Source organism: Fukomys damarensis, unplaced genomic scaffold (genome assembly GCF_012274545.1).
Source record: "Fukomys damarensis isolate Sample0158 unplaced genomic scaffold, DMR_v1.0_HiC HiC_scaffold_17, whole genome shotgun sequence".
Classification (NCBI taxonomy): domain Eukaryota; kingdom Metazoa; phylum Chordata; class Mammalia; order Rodentia; family Bathyergidae; genus Fukomys; species Fukomys damarensis.
The window spans coordinates 59,013,930-59,033,702 of NW_022900929.1; positions in this window are offsets into that span (position 1 = coordinate 59,013,930).

Here is a 19,773-nt window from a genome sequence, read left to right on the forward strand (position 1 = left end):
TGTATATATAGAGAGAGAGAGAGAGAGAGAGAGAGAGAACTTGCCTCCTATTCACAGAGTTTCTTACATTCTTAGAATGATACACAAACATCTAACTAGATATTTCCAATTTCCAAATGTTTGGTATTTCAGACCCTTGAACTTATTTTGAAACTCAATATAGCTTATAAATATTGTTAATTAGTTAAGTATTAGTTTCACTATAATTGCGTACAATATATTTCAGTTCCAGTAAGTGTGTTTAAGTTTAAGAGATCTATAATGTGGTGAATATGTTAAGCTGTCCACACTAATCATCCTTTCAGAAGTATTATCCAGAGAAAATCATCTCTGCTGCATGCTTAAGAATTTAAGACTAGAAAATTCTGAAATGAAACTAAAATATCTTGATATTTTGGAAGAAAAAAAAGAGAGATTGTGTCGTATCTGGCATTCTGTTTTTAAATCCTTCCATTTTGGTTAAGTGCTTCACAAAATCTGCAACTCTGTATGGTATTGAAGAGAGGTAACATTGCAAATTCCCCTTGATAGATAGAGGGCCCTCAACTGCCCAGATATTTTTCTTTGACTCATAGCAACTGCTGTCCCCTCTTTATCATTACCCTGATTATAATAGGAGCTCCTGACACTTTCAAGGAAAAGTAGGTAATCTTGATTGGTCATAGGTGGGGAGACAGGAATTCAAATCAAACCCCTGCTTTTCTTTCTGGAAACTAGTTGCCATGAGTTAGTAAACATTTCCCTTTTAATGGCTAATAACCAATAGCTTAATGATGATCTGGGCCCAGCTGCAATTATTTCTTGGTTATATTGATAATGTATACACATAGGACAAGGAACAGCAATTACTTTCAGACTGGGAATTTAGTTCGTCTTTGAAATGGGCTTTAGATTTTATTATTTAATGTGAAATGACAAGATTTGAACTATGCCACCTTGTCACTTAAAATAGTGACTTACTGTTAATCTTGTTGTTGTTCCCAATCTGTATGATTAAATTTTTTCTTTCCTAATGTGTTATCTAGTTGTTTAAGTAAACACAACATGAAAAAATATATAGGGGGTAAAATGACTACTTGAATTAAAAAATAAGTGTATAGAATTAAACAGCCACAGCCTCCATCTGCCACCGGCAGTAAATAAGTCTGTAAATTTTTCACTAAGTATTTCTGATCTTTCCTATTCCTTCCAATACTAATAAGGGCAATTATAGAGGCACAGTGCATAAATACAAACTAAAATAATAACACAACTTGGGAGAGCAAAGTATCAAAGCGTACTTGTCTAGAGCTGAATTTCTTGTTTTTGTCTGATCTTTCTTTCAAGGTATACAATTTATACTCCTTTGCTTGACTGAGGTAAGATAGGTTCTAAAACAGAGAATCCTTATTAATGTTTACATCATAATGGTCTAGGCCTGGAGATGGAACTCAGTGGTAGAACGCCAGCCTACAATACCCTTAATGTTACACACAGACACTAGCAAGGCAGACCCAGGAGTACCTGTTACTCACACTGCCCCAGTACTTCATAGAGGCCTCTCACAATGCATGCTTACAACCAACCACAAGCACTTCAGTTCAAGCCAGTTATTATGTTTTTTTAAATGACCCATGCATTATAATGGGCCTCTTAAAAACTATATTTACTTTGTTTGGAGTTCAATGTAGAAAATGTATTACACATTGTTGAAATGAAATATTATCTCCATAGCCAATCATCCTGGTGAAATATTTGTTAATATTTCATGAAGAGAGTCTTTTCTTTTTGTGTGTGTGGGGCTGGGACTTGAACCCAGAGCTTTATGTAGGCTAAGCAAGTGCTGAAGTTTGCCTTTAAAGAACTAGAGAATCAAATATTCAGTTTTCTTATTGGTGATGATAATAATGGTAATAAAAATGATCACTTTACATTTTACACATTTGAGAATGCTTTCAGTGTGTGCTCACACTTTATCCATTGTCCTGAATCAGGACAGATTATCTACAAGAAGCAAAGCGTAAGGGGAGCCTCACAGACAAATGGGCTGTGATGTCCCTAGAATTGAAGAAATTAATTGGGAGGATAAAGAGGAGCTGAAGAAGAGAAAGCAGATCTATTCAATAGAAAGAATTAGGAAAGGATGATTAAAAAAATGAAAGGGGAAGAGAGTTGGACCAGCTCAGAGATGCAGGCAGAATCAGGTCTTAGAAATTCAGAAGAATAAAGCACAAATGGGAACTTCTCTGTCGATAGTGGGTTTTGTATTTGTTCCTAAAGTCTTTGTATTTCTAAAAAGAAAAAAAAATGACAGCAAACCTTAACTTTTTTAAGTACTTCGAGTTTTACTATTTAATGTACTCAAATTTCCTTTGGAAAAAATATTTTTTCCTCTTGTAGGGAGAGGCAAACATTTTGCAACAGAAGCACAGAAATGACAACCTGCAGGAATTTCCCTGCAACAAAAGTAAAAGAGCTATATCTGTTTACTGCAGTCTCTGGAAATCTCTTAGCCAGCAAAGGTGGCTGTCTTTGTATTCTTGATTAAATGGGTATTTGCACTGAAGTCGCATACCACACAAAGGAAACAAAACAAAATAAAAATGTCCTTCGTGTTCTGTTTTTCAATCATTTGTGTGAAGGAGGTTCCTGGCCTTTATCACTGTCAGTGAAAAGTTCCTCATTGGAAGGAGACATTCCACTCACCCTGCTTCGTGTGCACAGGGAGCTTACCATGGAAACTACCTCTGGAGCCACCAGGCAAATATATAAATGACAAAGCTCAACACTGGGCATTTTAGGTTTAGCTTTATTTCAATGACAGGGTATGAAGAAGAGTATTTAGAACTTCTTGAAAAATTTATTGTTCTATTTGTCTTGCCCTGAATCTAAAAACCCATACATTGGACTTGTTCAAGTTAGAAGACAACTAAGAAATCTTGATATGATCTAAGGATATTATCACTGGTGCAAAAATATGTGTGCAGTATATTTAATGTAATTTATGTACACTAACATTATACATTTTATAGAAGAGTTTTAAATGATAGCTCCACTTTTTCCAAGATAAGAAATTCTGCTTTAACATATGTTAGGTATGACCTTTGATTAAGTGAAACAAACAAACAAACAAAAAAACCGCAAAAGCTCCACAATTTCTTCTACTGAATATTTTCCTATGAACAAATCCATAGTAAACTGTCATTGGCTTATCCTTAAAATATATCATCTCGCTTTGTCACACAAATCTGAGGAAATGAGAGTGGTTCACAGAACTTACATTATATTTTTGATTCCGCCTGTTTGTCCAGCTATCGTTTAATTTCTAACCGGCCTGGGTTTGTGAATCAGGATTTCCAGCCTCCGTGTCCACAGTCCACAGGAACCACCCGTGATGGCCATCTGTGTCTGAGTCATATGGCTATGAGCAGTGCCAGCTCATCCACATGGAGTCTTTCACTCAAACTGGATGGCTGTGTCACCAGAATGTACACATTTTGGGTATATAACCCAAACCCAGTTGTTTTCTTGGTTACTGGAAGTATCAGTACATCTGGGTGGTTTGTAATGTGAATAAGGGCCACACATCAGATTAAAGGTGATGTTTTGGGCAAGGCTACTTAAAAGCAAAATCAAGACTTTCTTTTTAATTTTTTAAAGTAAGCACTACAAAATATCTGCAGTGTGATTACATATAGAAGACAGATGAGTCCATACTGCTGATCCTCTTGAAAGTCACGTTCAGCTACACAGTATCATTAGACAGTATGGGAAAGATATCGCTAAAGACTGACTCCATTATGTTTTGTTTAATCTAGAACTTGTTTCTCCCCTGCTGAAGAGCAGCCTTCTCTCATCCTAGTTATTTCCAAATTCAGGGTTCAGGTGATTCCATAAGAAGTCAGATGATTTTTAGAGTTAAAAGAAGCAGGGTAACAGTAGAGTTGGGTTTTTGTTGTTGTTGTTGCTTTGCTTTAGCATTATTGGGCAGTTTACATAGTAATTGATATTTTCCATAAATATTCATGTTTTGAAAACTGTTCTTTTTCAATTTTTTCTTAATCAGCTGAGACTTTTTTGGGAGGGTACCAGGGATTGATTGAACTCAGGACCTTGTGCTTGCAAGGCAGGCGCGGCACCACTGGGCTAAATCCTCTGGCCCAGCTGAGACTTTTTGAGATATATAAAACTATCATAAAGTGCCTCTGTACCAGGAATTCTGTTTATATTTTGCTGCTGTTGTGGTTGTTTTAGCCAGGAGGGACACAGTAGGTAGCCACTGATTAGAGTCAAACATTCCTTTAAATAAATTCACTTTATACCCCTGATTGGGGAGGAGGAGATTTTTTTCTGCTCAAGCTAACAGATTAAACTATAAAACAAATTTAGAAAGGGGAATCAAAAAATATAATATGTGTGCCTAAAGTCATATATTTTATCTCATATGATGTAATATTAAGAAGAACTTTGTAAAAGCAAGAAGTCATGAAGTATCATTGGCATGTCCTTCTCGGTCAACTTAGTCTTCTGGTTTTTCTAAAATAAGAATAAAATATAAACCCACCCAGGTTCCATGAATCGTCAGTTTGATAATTTATTTTAAAGAAAGAAAATACGTGACTATCTTGTCTCATGAATCACACTCTGCTTTTCAGTTATTGTGTGTGTGTGTGTGTGTGTGTGTGTGTGTGTGTGTTACTCAAATCCTTGGGAATTCAGGGTGAGATCCTGACTCTTCATCAGCTGGTTGATCACAAGAACTAAGGGGCTGCTTGGGATGGGGTGAGGGTGACTGATGTGCAGTGTGAACGGGGATGGAAGGTGACTGGGCGAAGGGAGGGATGGGAGGAGGAGGAGAAAGCGAGAGAGTGAGCACCTGTCTGGGCTTGTTGAACACCCATCATCAGCCAGCCTGGGCTTTCACCAGCTGGAAGGTGACAAAGGGAAGGTGAGTGGCAGGGAGTCGGTTTTATCACCTCGGGACTCTCACAGCCACCAGGAAGGACGGGGAGAAAGGACTTGGTGGTTTTGTTCAGATGCCAATTAAGGCATCTGAAGACCCACACATTTTTAAATGCCATGCAGTGAACAGAAGCTAATATCTGGGAATCCTTAGTGATTCTTTAAAGCATCTCACGGGCCAGCAGAGTGTGATTTCATGTGATTTAAGTTGTATTTGTTTCCAAACAGCTTAGTCTCTTACAATGCTAATTGGGCAGCACAGAAACCTTTTAGAAGTTGCAGTTTTAAAAAGTTAAATCTCCCTAGCAAGGAACATAGACTGAAAATGGGTTAAGAGTCAGTGAGAACAAATGTGTCTTAAATCGAGGCTGAAACAAAGGGAAGGTGGGGGCACATCCCCTAATGTCAATAGGCAGAGATCTGCACGTGCACAATGGGCTTGGGAGCGACCACCCAAGGTGACTGGAGTCAATTCTGGAGACAGACAGAGAGAGACCTAGAGCCTGGGGCTGGGCCAGCCACCCAGAGGCAAGGATGGAAAATTGTCTTATTCCTGCTCTCTGCTATGTTGTTTCCACAGCCAGTTTTCTTCTTCCAAGTACATCCCAAATATCAATAGGCCTGAGCTCTCTGGCTGCTGCGGCCAGCTGTCACATTCCTGGTGGATCCTGAAGGCTGTTAATGAGAATGACTGAGCACTAACTAGACAAGCGAGAGTCAATTGAATTACACAAATATACAACCCTCCTCCACCCCCACCACAGAGCTGCCCACCCACGTAGCTTTCTTATCAGTCGCATGCAGGTCCCTCAAGAAGCAGAAGGAGAAAATTGTAAACCACAAATAAATGGTCAGCAGCTCAGGAGCACCAGGTACGGAGCCAGCACCGAGGTTGAGCTAGTCAAGCACAGGGACTTGCCCAGAACAAGCCAGCTAATTTTATTTCCAGCATGCAGTACATCTTGGGATCACACAGACAGAATCAGATCCAGTTTAAAGTCTGGCTGTCTCAATAACATCTGAATGACCTTGGTCAAGTTTTAAACTGTCATCAAGCCAGTTTATTCACACATAAAATGGAAATAGTAATTTATATATGTGTGGTGAGGATTAATGAGATATTTTATGTGAAATGCAGGCACAGTGTTTGCCCACATTTAGCAGATACTCCATTAATCGGCCAATTTTTGCTATTAAACCAGTGGAATGTGGGAAGGTGGGACATGTATGAAGAAGCTAAGTTTCACCCCTGTGTAGCCAACTGAGAGCTGTACTATGATTGGTTTCAAATCTCCAGTCACAGAGCTGAAGAAAACTTTATCTAGTTTAACCCCTCCTTTCCAGAAGGAGAAACTGAGGCACAGAAAGAGGCTGGATGTCTTGCCCAGCATTTCACCCCCCAAGTTGGAGCCCAAATTTCCCTAATCTGTGATTCTTTCTACTTCTGCACTGTCTGCATTACTAATCTTGAAGTAGCTTTTCCTCTCTTAACAGAGTAAGAAAAAGCTGCATATTGATTTCCCTGAACTCAGTGGCATCACCCAGCGCCTCCTGTTCAAATTTTTGGCCTCCGGCCTACTTGCTTCTCTGGCTCTCAAGTCTGCTAACAACACACGCATGGGCTCTCATTATGCTTAATGAAAGGAGAGAGGCTCCTGAAGCCTGATGTTTTCATTTCTGGGTAGCTCCGTAGCTGCTTAATTTTTTCCCCCAGTCTCTGTACTGCAGGATTTATTCTCCCTAGTGAATGAAGCCTGAAGTAGCATATAAATCCTCTCAATGAAGCCAGAACACCTTGTAGTAAAAGTCCTCTCTGTTTAGCACATATGAAACACTACATAAGAATGGAATCAAATAAATTAAAAGCAAATGCATTTATCTGGAAAGGACCAGAAGCAGGCAAATGTTGACTATTTTAGAAAGCCAAAGGGAAATGCATTAAGATGAAAAAATTAAAAATTAAAAATAGGATGTTCGGTCTACCAGAAAAAAAAATTGAGGAAAGCAAATGATGCTTAACAGGAAGGTTGTGTCATTAACATCAGACTCTTGGGTTTCCCTGGAAGACTTTGTGTGATTGTAGTGTGGAAAGTGTTTTTACATTCCTCACTTGTGCCTGCCCTCCAGGGGCTGGTGAGTCCCCATTAGCCAGGAGAAGGAAGTCAGCTCCTAGAGTCTGTCCTCAGAACCAAGGCCATGCAACCTACCCTTTTTTTGTTTTCTAAGCTCCTTTTAGCTCTTATCATCCAAACCATTTTCCTCTTAATTGCTCCCTGAGCATTTCAAATGTGCTAATTCCATCTTCCACATCAGACTGTAAGCCTCTCCAAGACTGTATTTCTTCTGCATTCTCTAAAGAGATACTTGTTGATTTTTTGATTGACATAAAAATAAATTGCTAAATATAAAACAAATGGATTTGGTGTAAAAATACTTTATTAGAAAGCACCGTTTTTCCCATTGCCATAGCATATCTAATTAGATAAGGTTATTAATTCAGATTAATTTCCTACCCAACCAAATTGATATAAAAGCGTTTCCTGCTTGAAGTATTGTGGAATGCCACAGGCAAGGGAGTACATTGAAAGAGGTCACCCTTTGAAAGAAATGGTAATCCTTCTGATCTCAAAGCAAGTTCAGTGGGATTTTGCTGTTTGTGCTCAAAAGTTCTTTCCCCTTGCCCTGTGGAAGACACAATGGATGATAACAGCTGATTCAGAATAGTTACAGTCTAGTGTATAAATATGTAAACATGGGTAAGTATGTATTTAGACAATTTAAAAGTGTGTCTCATTTACCCAATTATAAACAGCTGTCTGAGAGCAATTACGATTTATCATGTAAATGCTTATTTGCATAATTCAAAATATGAATATTATTTGCTTGATAAAGACTGTAAATAAATGGCGACCTGAACTTTCTCATGCTTATAGTTTAACACTAAGTTTCTATGTTACAGAAAAAAGAGCATTTTATTTGAACACATGCATAATTTTGGTAATTCTAGCAGGTCCAAATGATCACTAATTTAAAAAGAAACCAGCAAAACTTGTCAAATAAAAGTGGCTGGATGAGAAGTAGTAATAAAAGAGGTCATTCTACATGGTTAGTTTTACTCCTAGAAATTTTCTATGCAAGGATAATGAATTGTCTTTAACTGTTTTCACTGTAAGTGTTTAATGATAAATTATTTCAGGATAATTAGCATATTATTTTGTTCTAAAACTTGAGATACACATAATTTTTCAATAGTGTGCCATTTTTAAGTGTAGGATTATTGAATAAGTATACTTCCGAGGGTACTAAGGAACATTTTTTTCCTGTAAAATATAACTATTCTATTTTTATAAAAACAAAGTAATGAACAGTGGAATTAAAAATAAATTGCATATATTAGTTTCCTTGGGCTACCATAAGCAATGACCACAAATGTAGTGGCTTAAAACAACCAAATTTGAATCTTTTGCAGTTCCAAGGGGTTGAAGTCTAAAATCAAGATGTCAACAGGATCATGCACACCCAGGAGCTGTAGGGAAGAATCTTCCTTGTATTTTTCTAATTCCAGTGGTTGTTGACAATCGTCAGTGTTCCTTAGCATGCAGCTGCAGGCATTGTCACAATCTCTGTCTTGATTGTCACATGGCCTCCCCTCTGTGTCTGGGTGGTCACTCCTCTTCTTAGAAGAACACCAGTCATTGGATTTAGGGCTGACCTTAATTTATATGATTTCATCTTAACTAATTGCACCAGTGGTAGCTTCCTGTTACTATAACAAAATACGTGAGGTAAGCAGGTATTATCTTTATAAAAAGAAAGTGTTTGTTTTGGCTCTTTCAGAGATCTCAGTCCATGATCAGTTGGTTGCATTGCTTTGGGGCCTGTAGAGAGGTGGTATGAAATGGCATAAGCATGTGGCAGTGACAAACTGCTCATCTAATGACTGAGAAGCAAAGAGAAGGAAAGAAGAGAAACGGAATGGGGTCCCACTTGGAATGCCATGTCTCCTGTGACCTAAAGACCTAGGCGCCACCTCTTAAAGGCTACCACTACCTTCCAATAGCACCTTCCTGGGAAGCAAGCCCTTGGGGGAATATTCAAGACCAAGCCATAGTGAACCCTACTTCCTTCACAGGTACTAAAGCTGAGGAATTGAAGGCATCTTTTCAGGGAACACAATTCAACCCACTACACCTAATGAAAACTAGTGTATGCCATAATGTCCCAAGTAAATGACATATCAAAATTACTTTTCTCCCGAGAGTCATTTGCATATTGCACAGTTTTAGCATTCTAGACAGAATACTATAATGCACCACTGAGAAACTGAGAAGATGTGTCATATATCACACTTTTGCATGGCATAGTCAAGAAGTATTTATTCTGTTTCCACTAGGTTGAAACAATGTGACAAGAACTCCCTTTTAACGTGACTATTTAACCAAAACATCTCATTCTTTCTTTGCTTTGACAAGCAAAACTCCACGATTTTTCCTTGATATTGCTTCTTCTCACAGAACTCGTCAGTGCGCCACTAACTGCAAACCAGTCTTCACAGGGGGACCAAATCTCTCACTGCCGCTCTCTTTAGAGTTCAGGGCTCAGCTGCTGACCTTTTATATGATTCTTTCTATTCTTCTAGAAGAAAAATGACTGAATACCAAGCACATTGACAAACATTTCATAAAAGGCACTTCATGTTTTATGATATTCCCACTTTAGAGTTGAAAATGCTGAAACTTTGATGAGGTCTGAACCCCACATATATATATGGAAGAGACTACACGGTGCCCAGCCGTGTGCTATCTCTTCCTTGGCCATCTCGTTGCCTAGTCCTGCCCGGAAACGTTCTCTGTGCTGCTTCGCTCTGCTGCTTTGGCCATGTTGCTTCATCTCTGCTAAGTGTCTTCTGGTTCCTAGGAAGGCATATCGCCCGTGTGACTAGTCTAAGAACTTGGAAGCCTGTCTTGATCAGGAAGGAGCAGAATTCATTTCCTCAAAGACCTTTAGTAATGGGCTCTCCAGAAAAATCAAGTCAAAGAAATAAAGGCACCACAGTGGTCCAGAAAAGAGTCTGAGCAGAAGTACCAGTGCTGCTTATATATTTCTATTAGTGAGACCAGGAGTTTGAACGAGTTAATCAGAGTTTCGATGAAGTGGCAGGATAGGGTCCTGCCTTATGCTAGGGGGTGTCTGATGCTGATCAAATAGGAAGGAAATACTAGTCAGCAAGCTCACTAGGAAAGGGTCTTTCTCTCCTACTATCATTGCTTCCACAGTGCCCTTAGAGCTCCATGACTCCATCCAATACCAGCACCTGGTGTTCAGGGAGGGCCATGTCTGACTAGGATAAATAATGGAAATCACTGACAAGCTAGAGTTTCAATATTTCCTAGCTAAAAATTTTGCTCCTAAAACAAAAATCATGCTTTTTTCCCACCCAACATCATATTCAATGAAAGATACTATAGTCTTTATAGTTTGTGTGAAACTCAGATGCCACAAGATGCCAAAAAGACTGTTTTATCACCAATTCCAGTGTTACAAACATATGCAGAATCGGTATTTAGTGCCACTAAGATTCCTGCCTTTGTCAGGATCTCTCTCCCCTTATTAAAACTGAATCTGTGTCTTGCAAGCACAAGGTCCTGAGTTCAATCCCCAGTACTGAGAAAATAACAACAACAACAACAACAAACATGAATCTGATATGGAACTCAGACTTCTGTGGTTCCAAAAATCATATATTCTACAAATAAACTCACTTCAGTGCTTTGTTTTCTGATTGCACTTTTCGCTTTCAATTAGAAGAAAGAAACAAATTAGCATTTTATGATACCTATTAGTGAAGGAACAGTTAAATCACAAAAGTGCACCAGGCAGAGAAATTTTCACACCGGCTTAACTGAACTTCCTTGGGTCCTTACTATACCCAAATGAAGCAAGAATGAAGAAATCCAGCTTGAATCAGCACCCGGGCTCTGAGCTGCCTAAAGGTTCTGACCTTCACCAGAACACCAGGTAGAGCAGGTTCTGCTCTTCTCTTCTGTCTGTCCTAGGGCTACAGAAAGGGCTGGCTTGTGAAAACTGTCACCTGTTTCCGCTATAGCCACGCTTTGGCTGCTTTTACCACTTGCACTAATGTTACTTCTCTTCTTGTCTTTGTAACAGGCCTGTGAAAGAGCCTTATTTTGCTATCTAACTTTAGGAGAATCTATTATTTTCCTACCAAGGGTTGCTAATTTGTTATTACTTAGTTTCTTTATCTAGTCAATCAACAAGTATTTAGGGTGCGTTTCCCACATGACAATTGCAGTGGAAAGTTCTAGAAAATGACGTTTGTATGATGTTTTGTAATTTCCAGAAGGTAAAATAACACTTTGTTTTGTCTGCAGTGCTATTGAGCAGTTATTACCTATATTTTACAGATGTGAAAACTGAGCTTCAGATTCCTGAGGTTTATAGGGGTAGGACTGTCTTCCTTGATGAAATGGATAAGAATATGTGTTAAATGCATATTGGTGCCATAGCGTAAAGACTCAAGAATAAAGCATGACCCAGCCCCTGGCTTTGTAGCGTTCAGTGCTTAAAATGTATATGATGATAGGTTCGCGCATAATTTGTTATCCAAATAGGAGACTTTTGAAAGAGAAAGAAGCCCGATGACTGGCGCAGACTGGGATGGGTTTTTCTTAGCTTTCAGCTGGTCTTGAGAGGCACATGTGTCTTAACAGAAGCTGAGAGTAGCTGAGGAGTTTGAAGGGAAGGACAGACAGACCAAGGTAGAGACATGAGTGGGGAGGGAACAGTATCTTAGCTGATTTATGTGCCAACCAGTTAGTCAAAGATGAACCTAAATGGGGAGGTTGGGGCTGGCTGCCTATAGATGGCAGCAGCTAGACTGTGACTCTCTCCCTCCTGTTTTATTTTATTCATTCTATTCAAGAGAAAGAGAAAAATCAGGAAAATATTCTTTGGACAAAATCAGTCCCATCTGGTTTCACATCCTTTCCAGTAAAACCAAGGTCTCCAGGGGGCAGAAATTTCCAAAATCTTTTTCAGATCAGTTTTTTAAAATTTAATTTTTTGACTAGAGGTCTTTTTTATATACTCCTCTCAACTGTATATTTTTTTCCAAAACTGAATAGTTTAATATTATTAAAAATCATTATTCCCACTGGGTGACTGTTGACCATTAAAAGTTCCAGAGATCAGGGAAGACATCTGTCCTTGGTTATTGACACAAAGCTAAGTGCAAGGAGTTGTGTTAAGACTGTGTGCCCAAGATTGAAACTGAGTTTGTTTGCTCTCAAGTGGGAATCACGTCTCAGAGCTGGAAGGAATTTGAGGAGATTATCGGTTCAGCCTTCTGCTTCTAGACAGTTAACTCTAAACATTTTTCTAAGGGACTTACGGATGTCGAGGTGAAGTACATTATACAGGGTCTTCTGGAACTGACTTTGGCTCCTGCCAATCACTGCCAAATCCCTTATTTGAACTCAGTGTTTCAGCTGAGATGATGATGATGATGGTGACATCATCTAACATCTTTGGAGCTCTTACCAAGCAGTTACCTGAGCACTTTACCTGTATTCTCTCAATTAGTCTTCATAACCCTGTGAAAAGATTGTATTCATATTTTTATAGGAATCTGAGGTAGAAGAGGTTGAGTGGATTTTTCCACAATCACATGTCTCTAAAGATACCCAGAATAGTTTGCTTCAGGATAATTCTCCGTGCAGATCACTGTCACCTCAGGTCTCTAACTGACATATGTTTCACCTCTGAAGACAAAACATAGATGTTGTCTCTTCAAAAACTGCCTGTGCCTAGAGGGAACCAGCTCAGTGAGCCAGGTCTGGTGTCCAGAGCACATCCATCCATTTGGCTTACCTTTGTGGGGCTATGGGAGGGATTTGTATAAGCCATACAAATGCCAGAAATCTAAAGAAACGCAGGACAGAGGAGATTTGAGGTGTGCCTGCAATTTTAATTTAGGTGTGATGTTTGACTGAATCAATTTTTAAAAAAGGAGATATTTAAAAAAAAAAAAAACTACCCAGGAAGCACTATGAAGTCTCTGTCTAGGTGGGCAGATAGACATAATCTTCCTGGAAAACAATTGGGAAAGGAGTATCAAGAGCCTTAAAAATGTAAATAGCTTTTTATCCATTCACTACTAGGATATTTTTCCAAGAAAAATCAGAACTGTATGGAAATTGCATACCATTGCAATGTTGCTTAAAAATGGAAAAAAGGAAGCAATTTAAACCTCCAGGGTCAAGACATAATTAAGATAACTATGTCACCATCAAATTATTAACTATGTAGCTATTTATGTCAGGTGTGCAAAGGGTTTATAATGACACAGTAAAAGCTTGAAACAAACAAGCAAAGCCCTAGAATACAAAATTATATAAACAGCATTATTTCAACAATGTAAAAAGTATATAAAAATTAGAAGGAAATATGCTAAAATGTTAACAGTGATTACCTTTAATTGGTGAGATATTTATATATACCAATTTTTATAGATTCCTTTATAGGTTATACGGATTCCTATATAGATTACTATGAAGAATTCTTTGTAGATTCCTTTACTTCCCAAATTTTATCAAGCACAAAGCACTTTACTGTTTAGGAAAAATTAAATTTTTGAAATAGCATATGAGATGTAAAATTGTATTTGTAATGACTAAAGCGGTGAGACAATATGTAATTTCTTAACTAAATGTAATTACCTAAAATCAATAGATAAATGTTATTAAACAAATATCATAAAATTAGTTATAATAAGTAGACACTGGAGAGACGCATGAGAGAGGAGAAAATTGAAGTAGATGTCCTAAAAGCTGGTAAATAATATTTCAGTCAGTAACTATACAGCCCAAGAGAGGCATTTAATCTCTTTTTGTCTATGTTTCTTTCTTTGAAAATGTGAATTGGTGAAGTCAGATGCTCTTCAAACTTCTTCCTGGCTTTTATCCATCGATTCATCCACTATTTATCTTATATGCATAGAAAACATATTTTATAGGTAACTGACCTTGTGACATGAGGTGCTGAGTTCAAATTCATGAAACATTCCATGTCTGCAGAACGTTAGCGACTGACTCCTGAGGTTAGAATTAGGGCAACTGTAAGGAACACGGCATAGAAAAGAAGCAAACATGGTAAAGAAAGCACAGAGGTGTGGGAGAGGGCAGATGGGCTGGGGAGGAAGATTCCTGTCAGAATCCGCTAGCAGCATGGTGGGCAGCGGTGGTCAGGGGTTGATTGATCAATGGTTGAGAGGCTGCCTAACATCTCTGCAAAGGAAGAGCAGGGGCTGGAGTGAGGGATGACCTTTAACCCTTGGGCTCCAGCACCGAATCCCTGAGACCCAGGGTCTCATCACCCGGTGGAGCCAGATGTGAATGACTGAAAACAAAATTCTACTCAGGACATGGCCAAAGGGTAGGTTTTGACTTGTGGTTAAAAAACAAATGAAGGAAATGCTTTTCACCAGAAAGCAAGCAAGAAAGCTTTTAGCCCAAAATGTTCATAAAGGGGGTGGGGGTGGGGGTGGGGTAAAGAGAAAAGAGGAACAGTGTGGAATTCCAAACACCCTACGTCCTAATCCTGGCTTTGCTGTGGTCTTGCTGGGTGGCCAGCAAGCTGTTCACACTTGTGAGCCTCACTTTCCTCTCAGTAAAGTGGAGACAGCAGTTTCCATTCCCCACACCACAGAGGGTGTTAGGAGAACCGCAGGTGCGGCGAGTAGTTGTGCTGTGTCTGAAGGCCCATTCGGCTCCCTCCTTGTTCCAGGTGAATGTTGTGACTGGAGTAAGGGTAGGGAATTGCAGGTAGGGGTGGGGACAGGGAAGCAGAGAGGGAGAGAGAGAGAGTGAGAGAGAGAGACAGAGACAGAGACAGAGAGAGAGAGAGAGAGAGATTTCTGTTGCGCTATGGACCCTATATGGTTCTAACCACACTCTCAAAGATAGTGGATGTTACCCACAAAAATCCTGTAACCTGAATTGAACTTCAGACCCTCCGAATGCTTCAGACTCTCTGAATGCTTTTGGGTCAAAGAGCATTTTTAAGAATACTTTGAATACTTAGAATATCCACATTACTTTTTCCAAATAGGAACACTATTTATTTCCTTCTCAATGTTATCTTGAACTACAGATACCATTAGCCACTGTTATATTTTATTTTGCCTGTAAAGGCTTCTAGTTTAGTGTTTTAAATGTTGTAGTGTGGAGATACTTGATTAATGTCAAGTGCAAAGACTACATTTTCTGCTCTCGTAGTATTCTTAGAAAAGCAAAACAGAGTCTCCAGTGCATGTCTCACTTAAAACCCAGCACACCCTTCCTGTACTGCCACTCCCTCTTTTGTATTTAGCTGTGTCCCCTTCAGGTACAGCAGGTCTGTTTGTGAATTCCTGATGACCCAGGGGCCAGGCGAAGGTGTTAGGGTGTCATTTTAGGGGAAATCATGACAGCTTATTTCTATTTATCGTTTTGATTGATTCTAATTTAGAAGACTTTGAAACCCAACAATCCTATGCCAAGTACCTCCCATGAAGGATGACAGTTTGAAGACCCCTGTCAATCACTCAGTAGAGCCGATGAGTACTCAAACAGTTTTGATTTTAAGGAGCCCCTCTAATCCAATCAATTCCCAAGAGTCTTACTTCCCCTGAACCATGCATGGATTAATTCTATAAGAGCACATTTTCTGTTAAAGAAACTGATTGCAAACTTCCCTTCTAATTGTGAAATGCTCACCTGCTCACAGTGAACAGTTCTGGAAAGACACCTTCGTTTTGCCTCAGCTATTTGGGTGAGGAGAACGTAGTCTGAGCAGAAGTTTAAGAGGTTAAAGTTCAGCACTTCTCCACGCTCATAAATAGTACAATTTGCATTTGAAGTGGAGGTGAAAACTTGAAAATGACCTTGATTCTGACAGCAGCTCCAAAAGGACCGCATTTTCTGCGTAGTGTCCCTAAGGGAAGAGGCAATGCGAATGGGGTATTCGAGAAGTCACTGAGCCCACTATTAAAAGAAGCAATTATTACAAATCTGCAACGATCTAAATATACAAGAATGCGAGATTTATTAAATCAATTGTTAAGTTGAATTCAATAATTATTTCGTTGAATTTAGTATAATTGTATGTTGGAATATTATGTAACCAAGAACACATTTTTTTCCTAAAGAGCATATGACGACATGGGAGAATACTTTTTGAGAATTTGTACTTTTAAAGAAAAGACTGCTTTACAGAAGTTCAAAAGAATAAACGAACCTGAATGGACTCATATGAGGAGCTCTCTAAAACCTGACACTGCATCATGAAACATGTTTCACAACAATGTCCAGTATAACACAGTGCTACTTGGAAAGAATGTTGGTTAGGAGGCCAGGGGTCTTTAATTGCCTCTATATAATTTGAGTGTCCTCAATGAAAACAGATATGTATGTTTTGAAATACAATAAAAACTTTTAGAGTGGGTCATGAAGGGAGAAAATTACCTGAATGCCCAAAAGTTCATGTTCTCTCCATTCCATTCACCTTACCAGTTGCACCTAGGTACGATGGGGCCAGGTTCTGTCAGAGGGAAGAGGAGGAACGCTGTGGGGTGTGGGAGACGGGGTGGTTGTGTTTGTGCACATCAAGGCTCTCAGTACAGTAGTGAAAATCAACCGCAAGACCAGGAAATCTGAGCGGGAGAGGGAGATGGGGCCGTCAGCAGATCTTTTTTTTTTCCAGCTTTAATTGAGTTTATTGGTACATTTTAGGGATACAGTACAGTTACATTCATTGTTGGGATCTTGTACCTCTACATGACAAGTCTTGGTTCTCATTTTTTCCCCTTACCCCTGCCCTTCCTTCAGCCCCCTCCCCATTCTACAAACACTTTATTTCCATCTTTTCATTATCTCACATTTTTTTCTTTTCCCTTTTTACTCTTCCCCTACCCATCCCACCTTCCCTACACCTTTAGCTCCTTTCTTCCCATTTCTAAATGTGAGTCATCTTGATATAGGGCTCCCTTGCAGCTGGTTTTACAACACAATCTTATTAGGAACTAAAAGGTGGTTTCCAGGGTCCGTTTCCACAGTCTGTGTGTGATCCAGGAGGTCCAGAGTGCATCCATGGCTTCTGAGTTTTGCACTTTTACAAGCCGCCTGTGTCGTTCTTAGATCACCTGAGAAGCCCTCCTCCAAGGATGCTGTGGGTTCAGAAACCACAGTGTGGTGCCCCTCTCTCCCTTCCAAACATCTCAGGGCAACCCCAAATGGCTTTTATTTTTTCCTTTCAGGGTGGTCCTTCCACTGGATTAATACACTGGGTGGTAATTAAATCACTTTGGGGGAGGCAGAATCACCCCATGGGACTGGGCTGGGGAGACTGGAGAGGCAGACCTAGCCCGGAGAGGAGGGCAACAGCCATGTGAATGCTGTGATGTTTAAAGATCAGTGAAAGTGCTTTCCTCTCTCTAGGTGCGACATAAAACGTAACAAGAATAAGAGTTTAAATATCAGTTATTGTCAGAGGGTTATAGTGAAAATAATTATAGCATCTGAGCAGTCGACATCCAGACCCTGACCATTAGCTTAGCTAAGAGAAAATGCTCTTAGTCCACAAGGGCCAAGAAGAGCTATTATAATCAGGTTTATTCCTGAAGAGTTTCTCCTAACTGCTCTCAGGCCTAGGAAGCAAAACCAAGGTCCTATGTTGCCACCTACAGTCCAGAGCCTGGAAGTGTTGGTTGAGGAAATGAGATTTGATCTGGCTCTTTGGAGAAATCGCTCTGTCCAAGTTTAACTGAGGCACTTGAAAACCACCAGCTTCAAACTTACCAGTACCAATCAGTCCTTTTTCATAGGACAGAAATATGTGTTTGAACTTAGGTCTCCATGATAACGGAATGATTTCAGGGTGGAAAAAGCATAAGCTGTTTCTAAAACCTTGACTGAAAGTGCGACATCATATGTATGTGTGTGTGTGTGTGTGTGTGTGTGTGTGTGTGTGTGCGCGCGCGCGCGAGTGTGTGTAGGTGGTTTTAACTGCCACTGTCCAACTGGATGAATTTAGGAAAAGCATCTAACCCCTCAGGTCCTCTTCCTTTTATATAAAACCAGAGTATTGAATTAACTTGATGACACTGCATGCCATCCAAGTCCTAAAATTCAGTGCTTCTTCAATAATCTGGACTCTACTCTAGCCTGGCTATCAGTCAAAAACAAAATTGGTAGAGTATGCAAAAAATCCTGGTACCTTGCTTTCATGAATGGGAATTTGTTCGAGAAAAGTATGTCTTTGCTGCCCTCTAGAGCTCGGCCTGAAATCTGCATGAATTTAATGTAAAAATCTCAAATAAGAGATTTCCTTGTCTGAGACTTGGAGCTGGGGCTACCTGAAACCCCAGGAACATTATTTTTCTGCAACATATTCATTTTTTCCATCTTTGTTCCATGCACATTCTCTGATACAGTTCAGTTCATTTCAACGTTTTATTCCAGATTCTTCCACCCCATCACTTCCCTACCACTCCCAAATTCTACCTGTTAATAGCTTTTGGCTGTCGGAAGTTAAACCCTTGCCATGTATCTAAAAAAGGGGGCCAATTTTTCTAAAGGATTCCCTGTTCCATAAATATGTATCCTCTGAGTTAGTGGTGCAGGCACCAGGGAGGATTATCTGTTTTAATTTCTGGAGCCAGTGCTTACAAAAGGTGATCCCAGCTCCTTTTTCTTGTGTCACTTCCAAAAAATGTGTGCACTGAAGTAACAGAAATAGAACTCTGCTTCAGACTGCTGGAGAATCACAGGCTGCCGAATGGAATTCAGGCTGTTTTGAAATTATAGTCCAGTCCTAAATTATCCTGCAGCTATAGCCAATCATTTACTTGCTTTTTGAGTTTTCACTGACACGCAATTGTATGTACTTATTTGGTACAGTGTGACAAATATGCCGTATGTGTATAATATGTAAGGATTAAATCTAGGTAATTAGCATTTCTTCATGTTGGGAAGCTTTAAGCTCCTCTCTTCTAGTTATTTGGAGATATATAATAAATTGTAAGCTATCATTACCCTACTTATCTCAAGTAATCAAGAACTTACTCCTCCGATGTAACTGTATTTTGGAACCCATCATCCAGTCTCTCTCTTTCCTTGCTCCTTTCTACCCTCCCCATCCTTTAATGAACACTATTCTGCTTTCTACTTCTGCCAGATCAACTTTTGAAAAACTTTCTCGCATGAATGGGAACATGTAGGATTTGTCTTTCTTTGCCTGACTTAGTTCACTTAACATGATATCCTACCTATAATGTGGTCCTACCTACATTATCACAAATGACAGAATGCAGGATTTCATTCTTTTTTATGGTATGGATGACTTTTTGTCCTATCCAGTTGTCTGGCTGGGAGGCTATACATAAAAGACAGTTTAGAGCAAAATGGAAACAACGCCTTTTACCTGTTGCATTTTGTTCACCCTGGCAAAATCTCCATTTAAGGAAAAAACATTAGAGTTGTGCTAGAGGATTTATCCTCCTTATTAATAAAACAGCAGTGATGTATTTCAAAGTTTATGCCAGGAATTAAAGTGTTGATAGTGACCTATTATAAATTCAAATGCCGCAGCAGTCGGAGGATCCCTAGAGGTCGTATAATGGTCCTTTCGGGTTTACTGCTGGAGACTCAAGACCCTTTCTTCCTGCTCTACATCCACAAAGTCTGTCCATTGCGGCTGTGAAGTTAGGCCGAACTGGGACTATGTAAGGTTTCTTAGGCACTGGGGCATCAGGAAATAAATGAAGCATCAGAAAGA